Consider the following 22,521-nt stretch of genomic DNA (forward strand, 5'->3'; position numbering starts at 1 on the left):
TTCAGAATAAAACTACTGAAAATGCCTGTAAGACCTACCAAATTCTTTTAAAAAGTTAAAATTGTAATATAATCATTCAATTTCATTTTAAAACTTTGATTATTTAAAGTTGTATCTTCACATAACAAGATAATTTAACACAGAAAAACAATTATTCGTTTTAAATTTAATTTTACATGAGCAAACAAATATAGTGGAAAATTCACATGTTGTGAGTTATATTACTGACATCTGAGTCATTAAAAGAAATAGACTTGTTTCATGGGTCTTAGATTCAGAACCCAGCACAGAGCCTGCTATGTATGAAGAGCTGTATAATTTTGTCGGATGAGTGAGCAACTACACATAAAGCCCTATTCTGGAGTTCTAATCTGTATCTGAAGCTCATATTTATCTGGAACTTTTATGATATTTACAAGCATTCAGTTTTAATATTAAAACTACTATTTCACATTAATTGAATTCATATCATAATGACAGACTACAAATTTTTAGATACTTCCTTCTGCTATGCCTATGTAATAGAAGATCCAGTATTATTCTTCTAGCACACTCCTACAAGAATCCCTACGTTTTTTCCTTCTTGTCACATTTTTCCTCCATTTATTTCCTACTTGACATGTTCTATACCTTCCTATATTTAAATGCCACCTATATTCAACTTAGCAAGTGAACAGTGTGATTAGAGGGGAGTGTTTTCAGTTTCTGTATTTCCTTGGTTTTAAGTCGGCATTTTTTTCTCTCAAACTTTGGAAAAACAAAGACCTAACTAGTTTTGAGGTACATCTCTAGTGTTCCAAAATTAGCAGAGTATCATTCTGAAAATAACATTTGGACTGAACCACATCTGAGTCTGAATCCCATTTATACATCATACCAGTTATGAGGCATTTACCTTTGCTGCTGTTCTGAGGTGAATTATGTCCCTCCCTTTAAAATTCCTACCTTAAAGTCCTAATCCCCTAGTACCTCAGAAAGTGACTGTATTAGGAGAAAGGGCCTTTAAATTAAGGGCAATTAAATTAAAATGAGGCCATTAGGGTGGGCCTTAAAGCAATACGTCAAGTCAAGTATCTTCATTAAAAAAATGTGATTAGGATACAGAAACACAGGGAAAGACCAGATGAAGACACAGGGAGAAGGCCATTCACAAGCCAGAGAAAGGCCACAGAGAAGCCAAGCCTGCTGACACCTTGATCTCAAAATTCTATTCTCCAGAATTGTAAGAAAATTAATTTCAGTTGCTTAAGTCACCCTATCTACAGTATTTTGTTACAGCAGCCTAGCAAAGTAATACAGCTACTTTTAAAAAGAAAGTAGTATTTCAAATGTGTCGGAAGGGATACAAATATAACAAACACTTGGGGGTTTCAATCTTATTATTTTGTTTAAATTAAAAATAAATGATTAATCACAGACAGAGTTGGTCCCTTCTTTTCACCCCGCTAGCCCTGGGTAGGAAAACTTATCATTTCCTTGCCAACATATGCCCCATTCAGACAGTTTTGTGATTTACTTTGCATTTCTCCTGATTACTAGCGAGGAAAGCTGCAATTCTGCTGCCCCTAAAGTATGGATGAATCATAGAATTTATCTTGCAGTGCTCTAAATAATAAAAATTAAAATACAAACTCATGAAGAATGATACTGGTACAGTGCTAGTCGTGAAAGCACATCATGGAGTTCAATAAACAAATCCTGTTAGTACTCTCTGAAAGATCTTCTCCAGTGACAGTCCCTGCCACTGTTGAATAGCTGTACCCTATTTCCATGTACAAAACTCTCACCCCAAGTTAGATTAAACTAGTTTTTAAAATCTGTCTTTTTTATTGTTTTGACGAACTATTTATATACTTTAGTTCTGATGGCACTCAGTTTCACTGTTCACATATTCCTCTCTGAAAAATCAATATGGTTACCAATTTCTATGCTTAGTGTTTTTTTCTTCAGGTCATTCTTGGGCTTTAAGATTTTTTCCCTAAATTTAAAAGTCTATAGATTTGTATGCTTATGATAATATTTATGTTATTAGCATATATACAGAAAGAGGGGATATACCTGTATCAAAGATACAAATTGGCCTACATTCCCAACACTGTTCCATATCAGGCCTTAGGAATCATAAGCACAAGAATACAGCAAATTTACCCATGGAGACAGAGTATAGGCTCTTGATTCTAAGATGTTCACCTCATCTAGATTCTAGAATCTATGATGTTTATCTTATGCTGTAATGCATCAGCTAAAAAGCAATCTATTCATAAGAATCTAGTAAAACAGAGATATATTTTATAATTATTTTCTGTTCTCAAGTTTCAAAAGAATCAATATGAATCTTAGATGTTGTCAAAGACATGCTTAATTAAGCATGATTTATAATAGTGGAAAAAAACCAAAAAGCTTTCAGAGTGAATGCATCCGAAAGTTTAACAATAAGGAAATGGTTAAATATACCTAAATAACAGGATATTACATACCTAATAAAAATTGTGCTTTCAAATATTTTAACTCATATAATGAAAAAAGGAAGACAAAACTTTACATATAGTATGTTAATTTTGTTATAAGTATATATGTTTGCTATATATAATTTTCAAATATGTTTTAAATAATATAAAAGCAAATAGATGAAAATACAGGAAACTATGACAATATATTAACAGTGGTTATCCTTGGATTGTGAAATTATGGCAGTATTTATACTCTCCTTTGTTTAAGTTATCTATATCAAGCTAGTATAGACAAAAAACTAACAAATGCCTTTGGCTAAAAAAGATGGCTGTGACTACATGCAGAAATTAACCCATGTGCAACAGTAAAACATATCTCTTTACACATTAAGGGTTTACTTGGCTGAAAGTACATGAGCCATTATTGTTCAGATTTTTTAAGGCCTCAATGTTTTCTCTGCATTTATTTAGAGCAGATGGTGTTCATTATGCAAGTAACAGGTCCATTCTTATGCAAAGACCATACAGGCATTTAGGGTAAATACTAAGCAAGAATCAATACCCTGTTTAGTACCACCCAGGAAAAACAATTTTATAAATTCTGAATTAATGTCAAAGTTCTATATAATAAATAATAATTTGTAACCTTAAGATATATGCCTTTACTATTATATTACTTGTGAAAATTCAAATTCACTTCAGGATCCCTCTAAAAAAAAAAATCCAAAGTGTGATATTTAAATACTATACTAACAGGTATTAAGTTTTATAGTACCTACTTAGTTATTAGAAGGAAAATGAAAGCTAGTTTTTTTTAGGACTGGAATAAATCGTGGTAATATAAACATGGCCTAATAATCAAGCTACTCAACAGCATTACCTAATACTAGACATTGGAGTATGCTTAGTCTTTTACCCTAACAAATTTTGTCCCCTCACATGTACTGTTGGTCATCACAGTGGATGAATGGCCTATAGATATTTGTATATTTGTATGGCTATAAATGCAGCTGAAAGCAGCACTGGACAATCGGCAGTTTTTAAAACACATGCTGGTATAAAAATCATTTTTTTGAATTGTGTTACATTTCACTCTGGCTCTGAACATGCTGGAAACACAAGCTATGTCCCAGAAAAAAGGAAAGACACATTTCTGAAGGTTAGACTTTAAACTTACCTACAGACTGCTAATACACCTATATTACAAACTGCTTTAGGGATCCATACAGCATGCCATAAGTCATATCTTCATTCTATTTACAGCACTTGCACCAGCTGCCACAGCCTAGATATTTTTCTATTTCCTATCCTTTGGCCAATTTTGTATATAACAGAGCAAGAATGTCACATTTGTCCACTAATCCCTCCACAAACACCATGCTATCCTATACGTAAGATTTAATTCTTGGGTACATGAAGGTTATCAGTTAATTTTCTGTCTTGCATCTTCCTAAATTTCTCACCAAATTCTCTTTAACTCCAACAAGCAATCATCAACCTTTTCTTGCATTCTACCATAATTCACAGACCTATAACCGATTCTAAATTACCAATAATCTGTGCTAGTTACTCTGCTGCTGCTACTAAGTCACTTCAGTCGTGTCCAACTCTGTGCAACCCCAGAGACGGCAGCCCACTAGGCTCCCCCATCCCTGGGATTCTCCAGGCAAGAACACTGGAGTGGGTTGCCATTTCCTTCTCCAATGCGTGAAAGTGAAAAGTGAAAGTGAAGTCGCTCAGTCGTGTCCGACTCTTAGCGACCCCATGGACTGCAGCCTACCAGGCTCCTCTGTCCATGGGATTTTCCAGGCAAGAGTACTGGAGTGGGTTGCCACTGCCTTCTCCAAGGGATCTTTCCAACCCATGGATTGAACTGGTGTCTCCGGCATTGCAGGTAGATTCTTTATCGTCTGAGCCACCAGGGAAGCCCAAATTACCAATGTATCACTTTAAAGAACTTTACTCCATGCTGCTGTTGCTAAGTCGCTTCAGTCGTGTCCGACTCTGTGCGACCCCATAGACGGCAGCCCACCAGGCTCCCCTGTCCCTGGGATTCTCCAGGCAAGAACACTGGAGTGGGTTGCCATTTCCTTTTCCAATGCATGAAAGTGGAAAGTGAAAGTGAAGTCACTCAGTCGTGTCCGACTCTTAGCGATCCCATGGACTGCAGCCTACCAGGCTCCTCCGTCCATGGGATTTTCCAGGCAAGAGTACTGGAGTGGGGTGCCATTGCCTTGTGCTAAGTTGTTTCAGTCATGTCCCAGGCTACAGAAGTAGCCCACCAGGCTCTTCTGTCCATAGGATTCTCCAGGCAAGAATACTGGAGAGGGCTGCCATGCCCTCCTCCAGGGAATCTTCCTGACTCGGGAATCGAACTCCTGTTTCTTACATCTCCTGCATTAGCAAGTGGGTTCTTTACCACTAGAGCCACATGGGAAGCCCATAACACTTTATTAGGCTACATTAAAAAAAAAATCTCAAGGGACTTAGTAGGCAAAATGTGTATGTGTGAGTAGGTACACAATTATAATCAAGCACTAAAAACAGTAAGAGGATAATAGAACAAGGCAAGGTACAATAAAGCTTCCAGTTACACAGTACTGCTAGGAATAATGGAATCTCAAGTTTATTTGCAGAGATTTTTTTCTTCATTAACTCTCATTACAATAATTACAACAAGAATTCAGATGGGATCAGTGAAGGGAGGAAGAGGGAAAATGTTAGGCTTGATCTGGACCTAAGTTTACTAGAAGGGAGAAAGCAAATATGATGCGATCAATAGTAAAACTAAAAAAAAAAAAAAAAAAAAAAAAAACCACCTTATAAACCTCTAAATAGCTCTATTTAAACATGCTCATCATAATATTCACCTCAAAGTTATCTTATAAAAATATTTCATAAAATCTAACACATTATATGACAATAAATAAAAACATCTAAAAAATAAAATTGTCTGCTTTGATCCCTGCATTAGCTCCCTGGTACCTAGTTCAAGCCCTTACACCAAGACACACAAAACCCTTCATGGCCAGCTTGTATCATTTCCTGCCACACTTGTATCTCATATTTTGCCTCCACATCTCTGTTACACTTTTCTGTCTGAACATCCTTTCTACCTTTCCTTAAATGGTTAACTTTTTATTTAATCTTAACTCAACAAAGATTGTCATCTCCCCCAGGAAGCTTTGCCTAAAATTCACAGGTTGTCTTTAATGCCTGTCCTTTATGCTCCAAACAGGAGGACCCTTGACATACCTCTTTACCTCAACATGTAACATGTTAGACTGCAATTATATTTAGTGTCTAAAGGATAGCAACCATTTGCTTTCATGCCTAAACTCCCAGCATGGTGTCTGGCACCTGGTAGGAATTTTTTAAAATGTCCAATGAACTGAACTTAATATGGAATATTAAGTTAATATTAACTTAATATTTCTTAAGAATTAAGAGATACAGCAAGAAGAATTTTTAGGTACATCTCATGTCTTTGAGGGTTTAGCAGAATTTGAGATCTATCTTGAAATTATAATATTGGGGCTCCAAATGCAGCTAATCTCTGCTTAATTCAATATTTGGCTAAATAAAATAAGAAATATTTTAAATTGCTATCAGAGAACTTCAGTTTTAAACAGGACAGCCATGAAGTCTGGAAACATGGATAAAATTATTATATTATGTATTGCAATATAATACCAACAGATCATTTATTTTGCATTTACCTATCTTTCCAGACTAGGCAGCCACATGTTGTTATAGCCCTACTTCAGCTAAGAACATCAATATTTTAAGAGCTATTTCAATCAGGAAATCCAGATACTTGTCCTGGATCATGAGGATAAATTAAGATCCTCATGAAGAAATCTGAAAGGCAATGGAAAGCAAAGCAAGGCACAAGATTACAGGGAAAAAAAACTTTTTCTTTCTGCATGAGCATTTACAGCTACCAAGTTTTCCCTATGAAACAGAGGAACTGGAGATTTATTTGTCTGGAATCTATCAAAATAAAGAACTTTCTGCTAGTGTGGCAGAAGGATCCATTTCTAATTAGTCATTGATTAGAAGCAAAGGCATTGGTGTAGGGAAAGGGACGATGATGATTTTCAGTTTCACGGAAGAGACCATTCCTTCTACGTATTCTACTAACAGGTTCATCGGTTTGTTTTTTTTTTAAAGACTGAATAGAAAGTATAATCCAAGAATTTAATCCTTTGAAAAATCACAAGAAGCCAGCTAACTGCCTCTAGTCTAACCAGTCTAGTAAACACTATCCAAGGGCTAAAGTCCCAGGTAATGACCTTAGACCTGATTCTGTGTCACTTCAGTAAGGCCAGGTGCTGTCTCTTCCACCTTCAGAAGGAGAGTTAAACCCTATAATTGTGAACCAGGATGAAAAGATGTTGAGAACGGAAATATAGTGGGCCAACAAACATACAGTGCTTTTCATTCATCAGATGGAAAATTAAGTTTCTGTTGCAAAATAAAGTACTGTTTACTTATAGCATCTCTGAAGTACTGTTTATTCAGTAAGTATTACAATGCAAAATGAAATATGATCCTAGGATTAAAGATGAAACTATCATTTCACTGTTAATATTAAAATTTTTAAATGCTAAAAATATTAACTATTTGCTCTTTTAAAGAAGTTGCAAAGGGTCTAGGACGCCACAACACATGCTGCATATAAATGAAAAGAAACTCACTAGTTTAGATGTTTAGAGTGGTCCTGAAGTTCATGGTTACATGTATTTTGGGGGAAAATGATAAATAAATAAATAAAAACAATCAGAAGTTCATAAAGCGTGCCCTGACAATTACATTTGTCACAACATATTTATGTAAAAACATGTAACTTAATTCTTATACACATTTGTTAACTGAAATAGTCAAAGAAATCCTTTGATAAAAGTCCTTCATAGAATACAAAATACTTAAAATCACTGAATTTTGTCATCAAAATTGTAAAAAACTAAAATAACTAAAACATTTAGTTTTCACAAATGGAAAGTAAGTACATAAATGATTGTTAATGTTTTTGACACAACCAATACTCACAGAACACAAAGAATTCCTAAAAAAAAAAACAAACCCCAAATCCTTTAAAAGCAATAAATCTAGTAGCACTGTCCTACTTAGCTGCCAATACGCACTGCAATATAGTATACATGCAATTGTAAGACAATTTTAGGATTAAGTGAAAGTGTCAGCAATGGATGTCCTTGATTCCTGCATTTAAAATTGGGTCTCTAAGTAAAAATAGGGAAATTTTGATAAGGAAATTCTCTCTTATAATTATCAAACAGCTTCAAAAACCAAGCATTTAAAACGTATTTAAATGTTTACTTAACACTAGTAAAAAAAACTCTCAGTGCAAGTTTAAAGATAGAATTGTTTGACTGGAAACATGCCATCAAATGCCTGTATCTTCTTCAGCTTTGCCATTAATATTCTGACACAGTGATCAATTAGTCAAGTCTCAACTTTCCTGAAAACTGATTCTATCTTAAGTGAAAGTTGCTCAGTTGCATCTGACTCTTTGTCTCCCCATGGACTACACAGTCCATGGAATTCTCCAGGCCAGGATCCTGGAGTGGTTGCCTTTCCCTTCTCCAGGGGATCTTCCCAACTGAGGAATTGAACCCAAGTCTCCCGCACTGTGGACAGATTCTTTACCAGCTGAGCCACGAGGGAAGCCTAAGAATACTGGAGTGAGTAGACTATCCCTTTTCCAGGGGATCTTCCCTACCCAGGAATCGAACCCGAGTCTCCTGCATTGCAGGTGGATTCTTTATCAACTGAGCTATGAGGGAAGCCAGATTGTATCTTAGCCAACCGGTAATTCAGTTTTCAACGAGCTCAAGAGAATCTACAACTATTCTGTCCACACACAAAAATGAAAGGACTTTGATAACACAATTTTTACTTTTAAAACTTGAATATATTGCCACGTATATATAGCTCATCTTAATTTCAAGCCCATATTTTAGAAAAGTGATGTAAAATGTATGATAGGTACCTCAAGAATAAAGCAGCTATTAATAACTTCAGCTATTAAAACAGAAAAAAAAATTAAAAACTGAACATCTGCTCAGAGGAGGATGAAGGGGAAAGAAGAGGAGTTTTAAACTAGGACACTGCTTCTGTGGACCAACTTTTTCAAACACACAGCATTTTATGGGCATGTGGTTTAATATTTGTAAAACAAACACTTTGGAAGTTGCTGAAAACTACTTCTGAACAATTTACTATAAAACCAGTGGTGAATCAATGACAAAGTAGGTTTATCATCTTTTAATAAGATTGTGTGCCCAGGCTAAAATGCCAGGTTATATATGCTGCCACTTGCCCAGACATCTCAGTAGACCATGTGTGTCTCAAGGCACACATTCTCAAACTCTTGAGAACCTAAAGGGGCAATCAATGTATCACACATCACTGCATATCATCAGTCCAGAGATGTAAACATCACACGCTGGCAAAACAATCAGCGAATGTGACACACAGACCTAATATAATTGAAATCTTATCAGTATGTGGCTTTAAAATGTTTTCTTTTCCTTAATTTCCATTTGCAGATTGATGTTGGAGGGCCTCTGTCCCATCACAACCAGAGGAAGAACTAACATCAGCTACTAGCCGCCCACAGTCTCTTTCAGCTTCGTCTCTAAGGGAATTCAAATGAAGCGTTTTCCCTACATAAAATAAAGAGTTGAGTAAATGTCAAAACCGTAGCCGTCACGCAGTTGTATTACACGGCGTCAAAATAAAACCAGATCGCAGGAAATCACGGAAACAACTGCAACTCGACTTCTCTATTCACTGACTTTAAAAAAATCTGTTCATTAGTAACTGAAAATGTCCCAGAAGATGAGCACAAACTTTCTTCCGACGAAAGGCAGCTGTGAGCAGGACGGGTCCATGAGTACAGATGTGAACACGTTCTGGGCCCCACACCCCAGCTGTGAACTTGGGTGGGACCTGAAGGCACCACGACGACGCGACGTGGAAAGGACGCGAACGAGCCGGTGGCGAAGGGTGTCCCGCGGAATGCGACCCGGGGAGTGACCGGGCCACACACACACAAACACACACGCACACACACACGGACCCGGCTGAGAAAGGTACTGGGAGGTCCAGCCGCCACCCCGAGCGCCGCACCCAAAGGAACCAGAGAAGCAGGACTCCAGCCGGAATGCGGCAAGGGGTCCGGAGCAGTCGGGCCACCCGGGGACGACGGTGTCTGAGCCCATCTTCCCCAGGCCGGAGGTCTGAGCCGACCCCGGATCCGCCCACACTGCCGGCATCCCTCCTCGGGACCCCTCCCACCTTCTGGGTCTCCGTTCCACCCGTAAAGGGGGCTGCTTTAGGGGTTTGGAGTCGCAGCCCCGAGCCTACCCGCCAAACCCAGCAGGACTGAGGACGCGCGAGGCGGAAGACACTGACCGCTCGGGCCGCAGCAGGTTCTCCCGGGGCTGCCCCCTCCAAGGGGGCTCCAATCCCGCCCCACACAGGTGGCCACGACAGGACACGTTCTCCAGCTCTAGCCCTTTGAGGTGCCGCGCAGCTCCGAGCGTGGCAGGACCCACTTTTACCCTTCCGGACAACGGCCAACAGTTGTGACCTGACCTCCCCAGTGAGGTGGCTCCCGACTACGGCGGCGAAGACGGTGACGGGAGCGTACAGTTGAGGTTTGAAAACTGCAGCCCCGTTGCGGGGCAGGGCTGTAGGCTAGAACCCACCCCCTGGGTCCCGAGAACCAATCCGAGCGCGCGCGGAGGGCTGGGCTGTCACGTGACGGGAGGGGCGGAGCGCCGGCCTACAGCGCGTGCTGCGGGGCAGGGCTCAGCGGTGAGGGGGTGCGGCAGGGGCCGGCCGTAGGAGGCTAGGCGGAGCTGCACAGCAGGTGGGGCGCTCCAGCAATGACGGCGAGAGAAGAGTGAGGTGGGCAGTAGCTTGACCGCGCAACGGCTGTAACTCCAACCGAGTGCATCCCGGCCTTCAGAGTGGTCAATCCACTAGGACTGAGTATCTGCAGACTAGGGACCGGGAAGAAGCAAAATTAGTCGCTGCTTCGGACTCATTCCCAAACTTCTGTGCCTGTTTTCAGACTGTTCCCAGTCATCTTCCTTATCACCTGAACACACTCGGCCAGTGGAGACTCCAGTTTGCTATAACTTGGCAAGCATCAACATCGCTTGGGGATTTATGGAACTTGGGCTCCACCTCTCAAGTCCGCTCCAGCGAATTGAGGTCTTCTGAGGCGTGGCTGAAGTCAGTGTAGCTGCTGCTGCTAAGTCACTTCAGTCGTGTCCGACTCTTAGCGACCCCATAGAGGGCAGCCCACCAGGCTCCCCCGGCCCTGGGAGTCTACAGGCAAGAGCACTGGAGTGGGTTGCCATTTCCTTCTCCAGTGCATGAACATGAAAACTGAAAGTGAAGTAGCTCAGTCGTGTCCGACTCTTAGCGACCTCTTGGACCGCAGCCTACCAGGCTCCTCTGTCCATGGGATTTTTCCAGGCAAGAGTACTGGAGTGGGGTGCCATTGCTTTCTCCGGAAGTCAGTGTAAGGAGAGTCCAAATAAGATGAATGACTGTTTATGCATTTAGGGTGCTAAGTGAGAAGATGAAAGCCCCTCAGCAAGCTACTCAGGGTATGTTATATATTCAAGAGAAAGAAAAATTTGCAAGTCTCGTGGAAGACACAGTTGAAGGCTATTTTAATAATTGTATAAGACTATTGGAAAAATAGGGCTAACCTGGTGGCTCAGTGGTAGAGAGTCTGCTTGTCAATGCTGAAGAGACAGGTTTGATCCCTGGTCTGGAAAGATCCTCTGGAAAAGCAAATGGCAACCCAATCCAGTATTCTTGCCTGGGAAATCCCATGGATAGAGGAGCCCCGAAGGCTACAGTCCATTAGCTTGTAAAGAGTTCACAACTTAGTGACTGAACAACAACAACATTGGGAACATATATGGGGAGGGGAATCGTGTTTTAACAGACTTCTCCAAGCAAATTCCCATCAAGCCATCCATTTCCTCTTCCATATTGTATTTTTTCCCAAGATAAGTACATAAAATGACTCACAAGAGTCTTCTTGTTACTTAACTGACTCATCCCAGTTTAATGTGTCTATTCCCTAAACCTTGTCACTTGGAGAATATTGCCTTCATCTATCTACTTTCTTGTTGCTAACAATTGGACTGACAAGCCTAAAGTTAAGATGGACAAAAAATAAAGCTGCATGCTGAAATGGATTTTTCAGCTATCGTTATCTAAGAATAAAAAAGCAGTGAGACTGTTGTTTCCATCTTTTCTTTTAGGAACACGGGGCAGTTCCTAGAAGGCTTAGCACTGGGCCAGTAACCTACAGAAATCTCATGCCTGCAGTATGGTGGTGATTTCTGTTTTGTCTATGCTTGTGTGTGTGTGTGTGTGTGTGTGTGTGTGTTTAATTCTGGACCTCCTCAGTGTCAACATTTGATCAATAGCCAGCTCTTAGCAGTCTCCTCACAGTCTATCTTCCCTTCTGTCACTAAATCCCATCTAACCACATCCCTTTACACTGCAGACCTTTCCCTCTCCCATCACTGCTTTAAACCAAACTTGCTTGTGATCACAAGCCCTCTGCTCTAACCAATCCCTGCTAGGCTGGTAAGTCTTTTCATGTCTTGTTTTTTCCTACCTCTGCCTAGGCTCCAGCTTTTCACCATCTTCCTCATCAGCACTTATTCATAAATTTCCAACTTGAAGAAGTTACACCCTCCAGAAATCACAAATCTTTACTGATTTCTGCTTTCTACTCCCAGCCTGATCATCTCTTTGCCCTCTGTTCCTAGGTGCAGGACTTATACTTGTTCCTTGTGTTTCTCTTATGCCCCTCAACAGATTGTTAATCCTTGCTCCTGGGGTCAGATTTGCCAGCTAGCACTTGTGTGCTTAGTTGCTCAGTCGTGTCTGAGTCTTTGCAACCCTGTGGACTGTAGCCCACCAGGTTTCTCTGTCCATGGGATTCTCCAAGCAAGAATACTGAAGACGGTTGTCATTTTCTTCTCCAGGGGATCTTTCCAACTCAGGGATTGAACCCATGTCTCCTGTGTCTCCTGCATTGCAGTCAGATTCTTTACCTGCTGAATCATCTTATATCAAGAGCATTCAGCTATGCTTACTTGGTCTCAGGCTCTGTGGTACAAGTAACAAGAAATTCCTGGTATTGAGGAACAGGCTGTACCACCTGTGATTCTGCAGTAAAACTCAGGAGTCAAAACACCCTTTCATCCTACCTTATTTACTAAAGTCATTCATAGTCATGTCAAAGGTGCATGTCCTTGCCTTCATTTCTTGAGTGGGAAATCCCCATGTGACCTCCTGGTCATTCTGTGGTCACTGCCGCTGACCACACAGTTCCATAAACTGATCCTTGAACACCACACACTGACCAGAGATGGTGATTGTTATAGGCTGAATGTGTTTCCACCAAATTGATGCGTTGAGGTCCTAGCCCCCAGTACCTCAGCATGTGACACTGGAGATAGGGCCTTTATAGTCCATTGGGTGACAGAGTTGAACACAACTAAGTGACTGAGCATGTAGGCTAGAGCATACAGGTGGGCCAGAATCCAAGATGAGAAGATTACACCTCAGCAAAAATGAAAAGGCAGCCTACTGAATGGGAAAAATGTTTTCAAATCATATATCTGATAAGGGGTTAATATCCAAAACACATAAAGAACTCATAGAACTCAATAGCAAAAAAAAAAAACCCAATCTGATTTAAAAATGGGCAATCTGAATATATACTTTTCCAAAGAAGACATACAGACGGCCAACATGTACTTGAAAAACATACTCAACGTCACTGATCATCACGTAAATACAAATAAAAACCATAATGCAATATCACCTCACACTTCTCAGAATACTTATTATAAAAAAAAAAATGTTGGTAAGATTGGGGAGAAAAAGGAACACTTGTACCCTGTATATGGGAATGTAAATTGGTGATGGAACTATGGGGGTTCCCTTGAAAATTAAAAACAGAACTGCCTTGTGATCCAGAAATGTCACTTCCTGGTATTTATCTGAAGAAAATGAAAACATTAAGTGGAAAAGGTATATGCAGTCCATGTTCATTGCAGTATTATTTACAGTAGTCAAAATAGAGAAAATAGAGAAACAACCTAAATGTCCATCAATAGATGACTGGATAAAGAAAAAAATATTATACACACACACACAATGGAATATGATTCAGCCATAAAAATGATGAAATCTTGCCATTTATCCAATATAAATGGACTTCGAGGGCATTATTCTAATAGAAATAAGTCAGACAGACAAAGACAAATACTGTATTATCTCACTGACACATGGAATTAAATACAAAACAACACACACACATACTCACACCAAGTTTGTAGATACAGAAAACAGACTGATCATTGCCAGAGGCAGGGACTGGAGAGTAGGAGAAAAAGGTGAAGAGGTCAAAAGGTACAAGCTTATAGTTATAAAATAAACAAGTGATGGGGATGTAATATATGCCATGGTGACTATAGTCACCGTATTACACTATATTGCACATTTAAGAGTTGCCAATAGAGTATATCTTAAAAGTTCCCATAACTGGAAAAAGACTTTTTTTTTTTGTAACTATGTAAAGTGACAGATGTTAAATACAGTTATTGTGGTGATCATTTGGCAATATACAGAAATATCAAATCTTATGTTGTACAGCTGAAACTAATGTCAATCATACCTCAATTTACCAAAAAAAAAAAAAAAAACTTTTGAAAAATGGATTATGACACAGATTACACAGACTAAAGGACGACCACTGGAGGACACAGTCAGAAAGTGGTCATCTGTAAAACAAGGCGAGAGGCCTCAGAAGAACCTTAAACCATTGACTTCTGGCCTCAAGAACTGTGAGAAAATTTATTTCTGTTGTTTAAGCCAACAAGCCTATGGTATTTGTTATGGCAGCCCTAGAAAACTAACACAGTGGTGCTCCTCAGTCACTCCAAGGGAACCCAAGAAATGACCAGGGATGGAGATCTTTTCTGATCATGCCAGCACACTCACCACATTCTCTCTAGGGAAAGTGACTCTCCCCAGTCACACAGGTCAGTCACCACATGCTGACCACATGTCAGTATGATATACTCTGCATGTAAGTTAAATAAACAGGTTGACAACATATAGCCTTTCCCAATTTTGAACCCGTCCATTGTTCCATGTTTGGTTCTAACTGTTACTTCTTGACCTGCATACAGATTTCTCAGGAGATAGGTAAAGTGGTCTGGTATTCCCATCACTTTAAGAATTTTCTACAGTTTGTTGTGATCCACACAGTCAAAGGCATTGGCATAATCAATGAAGCAGAAGCAGATGTTTACCTGGAATTCCCTTGCTTTCTCTATGATCCAACAAATGTTGACTATTTGATCTCTAGTTCCTCTGCCTTTTCTAAACCTGGATTATGTGTTTGGAAGTTCTCAGTTCACATACTACTGAAGCCTAGCTTGAAGGATTTTGAGCATAACCTTACTAGCATGTGAAATGAGTGCAACTGTATGGTACTTTGAACATTCTTTGGCATTGCCCTTCTTTGGGATTGGAATGAAAACACCTTTCCTGTGGCCACTGCTGAGTTTTCAGAATTTGCTGCCATATTTTGTGCAGCTCTTTAACAGCATCATCTTTTAGGATTTGAAATAGCTCAGGGGGAATTCCATCACCTCCACTAGCTTGGTTCCCAGTAATGTTTCCTACTCGACTTCACCTTCCAGCATATCCGGCTCTTGGTGAGTGACCACACCATCGTGGTTATCAGGGTCATGAAGACCTTTTCTGTACAGTTCTTCTGTGTATTCTTGTCACCTCTTCTTACTCTCCTCTGCTTCTGTTAGGTCCTTACTGTTTCTGTTATTTCTCGTGCCTATCCTTGCATTAAATATTCCCTTGATATCTCCAATTTTCTTGAAGAGATCTCTAGTGTTTCCCATTCTATTATTTTTCTCTATGTCTTTGCATTGTTCATTTAAGAAGGCCTTCTTATCTCACCCTGATATTCTCTAGAATTCTGCTTTCAGTTGGGTATATCTTTTCCTTTCTCCCTTGACTCTCACTTCTCATCTTTCCTCAGCTATTTATAAAGCCTCCTCAGACAACTACTTTGCCTTCTTGCATTTCTTTTTTTTAGAGATGGTCACTGACTCCTGTACAATTTACAAACCTCCATCCATAGTTCTTCAGAAACACTGCCTACCAGAACTAATCCCTTGAATCTATTCATCTTCTCCACTGTATAATCATAAGGGATTTGATTTAGGTGATACCTGAATGACCTAGTGGTTTTCCATACTTTCTTCAATTTAAACCTGAATTTTTCAATAAGGAGCTGATGATCTGAGCCAGAGTGAGCTCCAGGTCTTGTTTTTGCTGACTGTATAGAGCTTCTACATCTTTGGCTGCAAAGAATAATTAATCTGATTTTGGTACTGATCATCTGGTGATGTCCATGTGTAGAGTCATCTCTTGTGTTGTTAGAAGAGAGTGTTTTCTATGAGCAGTATGTTCTTGTGACAAAACTCTGTTAGCCTTTGCCCTTCTTCATTTTGTATTCCAAGGCCAAACTTGCCTGTTAGTCTGGATATCTCTTGACTTCCTACTTCTGCATTCCAGTCCTCTATGATGAAAAGGACATCTTTTTTTGGTGTTAGTTCTAGAAGTTGTTGTAGCTCTTCATAGAACTGTTCAACTTCAGCTTCTTTAGAATTACTGGTTGGGGCATAGACTTGGATTTCTGTGATATTAAATGATTTGCCTCAGAAACAAACTGAGATCATTGTGTCATTTTTGAGATTGTATCCAAGTACTGCAGTTTGAACTCTTCTATTGACTCTGAGGGCTACTCCATTTCTTCTAAGAGAATCTTGCCCAGCATCAAGCTTTACTTTCACCACCAGACACATCTACAAATGAGCATCATTTCCACTTTGCCCAGTCACTTCTTTCTTTCTGGAGCTATTAGTAATTGCCCTCCACTCTTCCCAGTAGCATATTGGACACCTTCAGACCTGGGGGGTTCATCTTCTGGTATCATATCTTTTCACCTTCATACTGTTTATGGGATTCTTGTGTTAAGAACACTGGAGTGGTTTGCCATTTTCCCCTCCAGTGGATTACATTTTGTCAGAACTCTTCACTATGACCCGTCCATCTTGGGTGGCCTTGCAAGCCATAGCTCATAGCTGCCCTGAGTTATGCAAGCCCCTTCACCATAACAAGCCTGTGATTTATGAAGGGGCATGATCACATTAAAGGTAAAAATAGATGAAATGAATTTTAGTAATACATTTACCTAATCCCATATATCTAAAATATCATCTGTCATTTCAACATGAGAAATGATTAATGAGATATTTTGGTTTGGCTTCCTGGTGGCTCAGACTGTAAAGTATCTGCCTGCAACACGGGAGATCCAAGTTTGATCCCTGGGTTGGGAAGATCTCCTGGAGATACTTTGCATCCTTCTTTTATATTGTCTTAAATCTGGTGTATTTTATATGTACATCTCAATTTAGACCCTAAATTTTCATCAGAAACACTTGATCTGTATTTACATTGAACAAAATTTGAAAGAAAGTGAAAGTGGCTCAGTCATGTCCAACTGTTTGTAACCCCATGGACTGTAGCCTGCCTTGCTCCTCTGCCCATGGAAGTCTCCAGGCAAGAATAATGGAGTGGGTAGCTGTTCCCTTCTCCAGGGGATCTACCCAACCCAGAAATCAAACCCAGGTCTCCCACATTGCAGGCAGATTCTTAACCAACTGAGCCACCAGGGAAGCCCAAGAATACTGGAGTGGGTAGCCTATCCCTTCTCCGGGGGATCTTCCTGACCCAGGAATCAAACTGGGGTTTCCTGCATTGCAGATAGATTCTTTACCAACTGAGTTTAGGGAACCACTGAAAAAAGACTCATATCCTTACCTTGTTTCAAATGTAAAAGTTTTTAGTAACTGAATACAGCACCACTTTCTGATTTCAAATTTAATTAAAGTGACGGAATTACAGGTCCATCACATTACGAACGTTCCATAGCACATGTGGCTGGCAGCTCCAGTACTGGACAGCACAAGTCCAAAGGGCTAGACACATGTTTGCTAATTGCCTCTGAACCTTAAACTGTTAATGCAGTAGATACAGTGTAGGTTCTTGGTACATCATGGCATCAGAGCAGTTAGGAACTTCAAAAACCCTTAAGGTTCAGTAGTCCTATTTCCTTAGAAGAAAGAGTAGCTAGAATGGGAGAAGTTAAGTAACTTGCAGAAGATCATACAATTAGACTATTGGCATTCATCCGGACAAGAATTTAGGTCTCCTTATTTTTAATGCTGAGGTCTTTCTACCTCATTATGTCAGACATTCTTCAGGAAGAAAGAGGATTTTTAAATTTACTTGACTAATCACTTGAATAATATAGGCAAAGAAAAACATACTTATAATCTAGTTGCATTTGTATAACCTGATAAAGACAGGGCATGCTAGAGTATTTAAGGCCTTCTTCCACTGTGGTCTGGGAGCCAGGTGGTCTAATCTGTCAATCCAGCTTACCTCTGTTTATCACTGCTTCCTCTGCTTGCAGCCGCCTCACTGCACATCTCTTCCTCCCGCCCCTGGAGCATCCGGCCACATTTTTCTGTCTGCAGCTGTCCTCTCCCAGCTGTCTACCACAATTTGTTTAAGGCTGTGCTTCAGAGAGTCCTTTATATTTGCAAATCAAAGTATTCAGTAGAAACTGCAGCAAAGTTGGAAACGAGCTTTAATCCAGCCACAAACACACCAAACTCTGAGGTCCTGCTTCCTGAGGGTGATTGTGTGTGTGTGTGAGAGAGAGACAGAGAGAGAGGCAGGTGAGAAGATGGATGTGTGGTTAAGCGTGTGACACCAGACAGACCTGCACTCAAGTCCCAGCGCCACCATTCCTAGGTGTGTGGCCTTGGGCAATCCTCAGTCTCCTCCCCTGCAGAATGAGGACAGTAGGAATAGCTGCCTCCAGGAGATTTCAGTGTGAAAGAGTGCACAGAGAGCCCAGTGCCTGACAAGAGGAAGCCCCCACTTCATACAAGCTGATGTTACTTTCCAGTGGTCTTCAGGCTCCCTGAGGATGAGGACTATGTGTATCAGGCTCAATACTGCATCTTGTGACTAGCAAAATCCCTGAGACATAGTAGGTCCTAAACGAGTATTTGTCAAATGATGTTATAAGATACTTATGACTTCCCTCAAATCTTCTAACTGATGCTAAGAGAGAGAAATGGGTAGGGGGGGAGCGGGGGCGACATGGTGATAAGGAAAGGGGAGAGCGAGGTAGCTGCTTCCCTCTTCAGAATCTACCTGGCGGTGACACCGGGCTCAAAATGAAACTGTAAGTTCAACAAATAGTGACGTCCACAGGGTTATGCAAGACAAAAGAATTAGAGTCATAGTGTTCAAAGGGGAAGAGATATGGAGTGGAGCAAGTAAATATACAGTGTAAAATTGTCATTGATTTGATTTGAGTAGATAAATGTCTACAGGTTCTGTCCAACAAAGCACCTCCTTTTGTACTTCTAAGACACTTCTTTTACCAACTGCATATTCCGTGAATCTTGACCTGGTGTCACATTCCCCAGCACACATGACAGGTAAGAAATAGTAAAGCTTCCAGGAATCTTTCACTAAGCAAGTCTTCTTATAACAAGAAGGCACATGTATAGATAAGGCAGAGCTAACTTTTAACCTCCTTATTGGAGGTGACCTTGGCCTCAACTGGCTAAAGGTGACAACAGGAGCATTGAGTAGGCTCATCTACTCCACTAGCTGAGTCCTTTCCTGGCATGAAAATGTTGGTAATGTGGGAAATGATAATGATGATCATTAGATGTACAAGTATAGTAAATACAAGAGGAGGGGCTAGAATGATCCATGTGACAATGAATTCATATAAGAGACACTGAGAATATTCAAAGCATCCTTGAGTGTTTTCAGTAGTTAGCCTTCCCTTTAGATTTAGAGTGTCACTTTATATCTTAATGTAACAAAAAGAGATATAAGTATAGAGCTGTTCAGAAACCCTTTAAAGGGCATAGTTTATGAGAAAGTGGGTCTGTAGTTTACTAACTATGAGATTTTGAGCAGGTTATAATATCCCTATGCCTCTCTTTTTTTCATCTGTAAAGTATAAATTATAATATGCTTACCCAATAGTGTATATAGTTACAATTAGTCATAAATTCTGATCCTGGCCGTGTTCTAAATTTGCTGTTTTTGTTAATATTTACTCCTCACACTCCTGTGAGTAAAGTGCTATATTTGCCTGCTTTAACAATAAGAAACTTCAAGAGACAAGGAAGTTACATACTATATAACTGTAACCTGAGTTACTCGTGGAATAGTAACAAGATTTAAGCTTACTCTGTATAAGGCCTTTTACTGTGGACAGTATATAACTGTGGCTATGAACAATAGAGTACAGGTTCTTGGATGTTTAATTCACCTTAGTCACTGGAGTTCTGGCTCTTTTCATTCTTTTGTTTCCACTCATACCTCCATTCCAAAATTCCTTCACTGTTAAAATAATTTTACAAGTATATAACAAATACAAGAGGAGAAGGGTGTAGAATGATCCATGTGCAATGGATTAGAGTTAGAGATATTGGTATGAACTAATGTTTAGTTTAATATAGATGCAGATGTTTACATATAGATTTATTTATAGATATCTGTGTGTATGTGGGTTAAGACACGTATCTTCTTGCTCTGTCAGCTGAGAGCACATAAAAGCAATGACACCCCAAGAGCAATAAGTACACCTCTCACTCGTGTCTTGGTTTCCAATACTGTTCTTCAACAAAAGGAAACAAAGCTCTTTGGAGAAATTGATGCTTCTAGGACTGGGGCAGGACACACACAGCTGTGCCTGGAACACTGTGTAGCATGTGAAAGAAGGAAGTGCAAACCAACCAACCAACCAACCAACCAACAAAACGACCACACAATGACGGTGGTGTGTCAAGGGGATTCAGGTGCCAACTGGACAAGCCCCAGTGATCAAAGCTAGAACAATTTGAGCTATACAATAAATGAAGTACTAGTGGATTATATACCAAAGTATAAAGTAAATATCTGTGAGTACATATAAATATAAATGATTGAATAAATAAATGGGAAAGAATAGACAAACCTCTCATGAAGAATTATGAACAGTTTATGTAGCCACTCCACCCTCAAGTTGGCAGTCTAACTCTCCACTTCTTAAGTATGGGCTGTGCATAGTGACTTTCTTCCAAGGAGCACCTGTGGCGGATTCATGTTGATGTATGGCAAAACCAATACAATATTGTAAAGTAATTAACCTCCAATTAAAATAAATAAATTTATATTAAAAAAAAAAACCAAAGAGCACAGTATGGAAATGGAGAAGAAAAGAGTAACTTTATGGTGAAGACCATGAAAAATAGTACATCAAGCCTGGGGATCAAAGTTAACACCAATAGTTGTAAATCATTTTGATAATACGTACCCATTATTTGATGTAATGCAAATGACATGTTGCCTCTGTGGTCTTCTTCCACAAAACCCATAACCCAGTTTAACCATGAGAAAAACATCAAGACAAATCAATTGAGAGACATCCTACAAAATACTTGACCTACAAAATACTTCTCAAAACTGTCAAGGTCATCAAAACAGAGGTAAGTCTGAGAAACTGTCACAATCAAATGGAACCTAAGATGAATGATGACTAAACATAATGTGGTGCCTGAGATGGAATCTTGGAGCAGACAAATGACACTAAACAAGAGATAAGGAAATCAGAATAGACTATGAACTTTAGTTAACAGTAATGCATTAATCACTAATATGACAAAATGTGCCTTACAGGTGTAAGACACTATCATAGGAGACTGGTTGTGCAGTACACTCTGGACTATTATTGCAATGATTATGTAAATCTAAGTGTTAGTCGCTCAGTCATGTCCCACCCTTTGCAACCGCATGGACTATAGCCTGCCAGTTCCTCTGTCCAAGGAATTCTCCAGGCATGAATACTGGAGTGGGTAGCCATTCCCTTCTCCAGGGGATCATCTGGACCCAGGGATCAAACTCGGGTCTCCTGCATTGCAGGCGGATTCTTTACTGTCTGTAAATCTAAACCTGTTCTAAAATAACAAGGCTGTTTAAAAAAAGTAAATGTATCTGTCATTGCTTATAATATGCAAATTTAGGGAACTATAGAGTTAGAAATTAGAGTTGGAAATAACCTGTGAGATCAAAGGAGAGGACCAAACCCCACTGAACAACCAAAATAGAGTCCTGCAAAACCCCACTGAACAACCAAAATAGAGTCCTGCTATTATTTTTGCAGTCTATTAAAAATATCATTATAATAATAATTTGATACAGGTTCTATCCTGCCAACCTCAAGCAAAATTTCCAAGTCTTGGATAAAAATATATATGTAGATGTAGAACAGGATCCAGAGAATTGTGTGCTTCAATATAATATATATCACCTAATTACAATCACAGAGTAAATCTTTCATCTAACAATTCTCAAACTGTGTTAGGGAGACCCCAGTACCTTTTAATGAATCTCCAACATCAAAACTATTTTCATAATAATATTAAGATGATATCTACCCTTTTCACTCTTATTCTTTCACAAGTGTATGGTTTAGTTTTCCAGAGATTACAGAATGTGTGATACTACAAAAGGTTAATGTAGAAGCAGTTATGAGAATCCAACTGCTTCCTATTAAGCTAGAAATCAGACAAATTGCAAACATGTAAAATAGTACCATCCTTATTCACGTTCTTTGTTTTGGGTAGTAAAGCTATTTTTCATAAAATATAGGAAAAGGAGTACATCAAGATGGTATATTGTCACCCTGCTTATTTAACTTATATGCAGAGTACATCATGAGAAATGCTGGGCTGGATGAAGCACAAGCTGGAATCAAGATTGTCGGGAGAAATATCAATCACCTCAGATATGCAGATGACACCACCCTTATGGCAGAAAGTGAAGA

At 39.6% G+C, this 22,521-nt stretch overlaps 1 protein-coding gene across 2 annotated transcripts in view; it reads right to left on the reverse strand.

Moving 5' to 3' along the window:
- STK17B (serine/threonine kinase 17b) overlaps nucleotides 1-10,193 on the reverse strand; it is a 30,242-nt gene extending 20,049 nt beyond the window's left edge. Inside the window, exon 1 of one of the 2 annotated variants that reach the window (XM_027563334.1) lies at nucleotides 9,891-10,193. The gene's annotated coding sequence lies outside the window, so the exon portion shown is untranslated. The remainder of the gene's footprint in view (nucleotides 1-9,890) is intronic. The other variant, XM_027563342.1, reaches the window with a different exon arrangement.
- Between the last annotated feature and the right edge of the window lie 12,328 nt (nucleotides 10,194-22,521).

The sequence above is a fragment of the Bos indicus x Bos taurus genome, chromosome 2, assembly GCF_003369695.1.
Source record: "Bos indicus x Bos taurus breed Angus x Brahman F1 hybrid chromosome 2, Bos_hybrid_MaternalHap_v2.0, whole genome shotgun sequence".
Classification (NCBI taxonomy): Eukaryota; Metazoa; Chordata; class Mammalia; order Artiodactyla; family Bovidae; genus Bos; species Bos indicus x Bos taurus.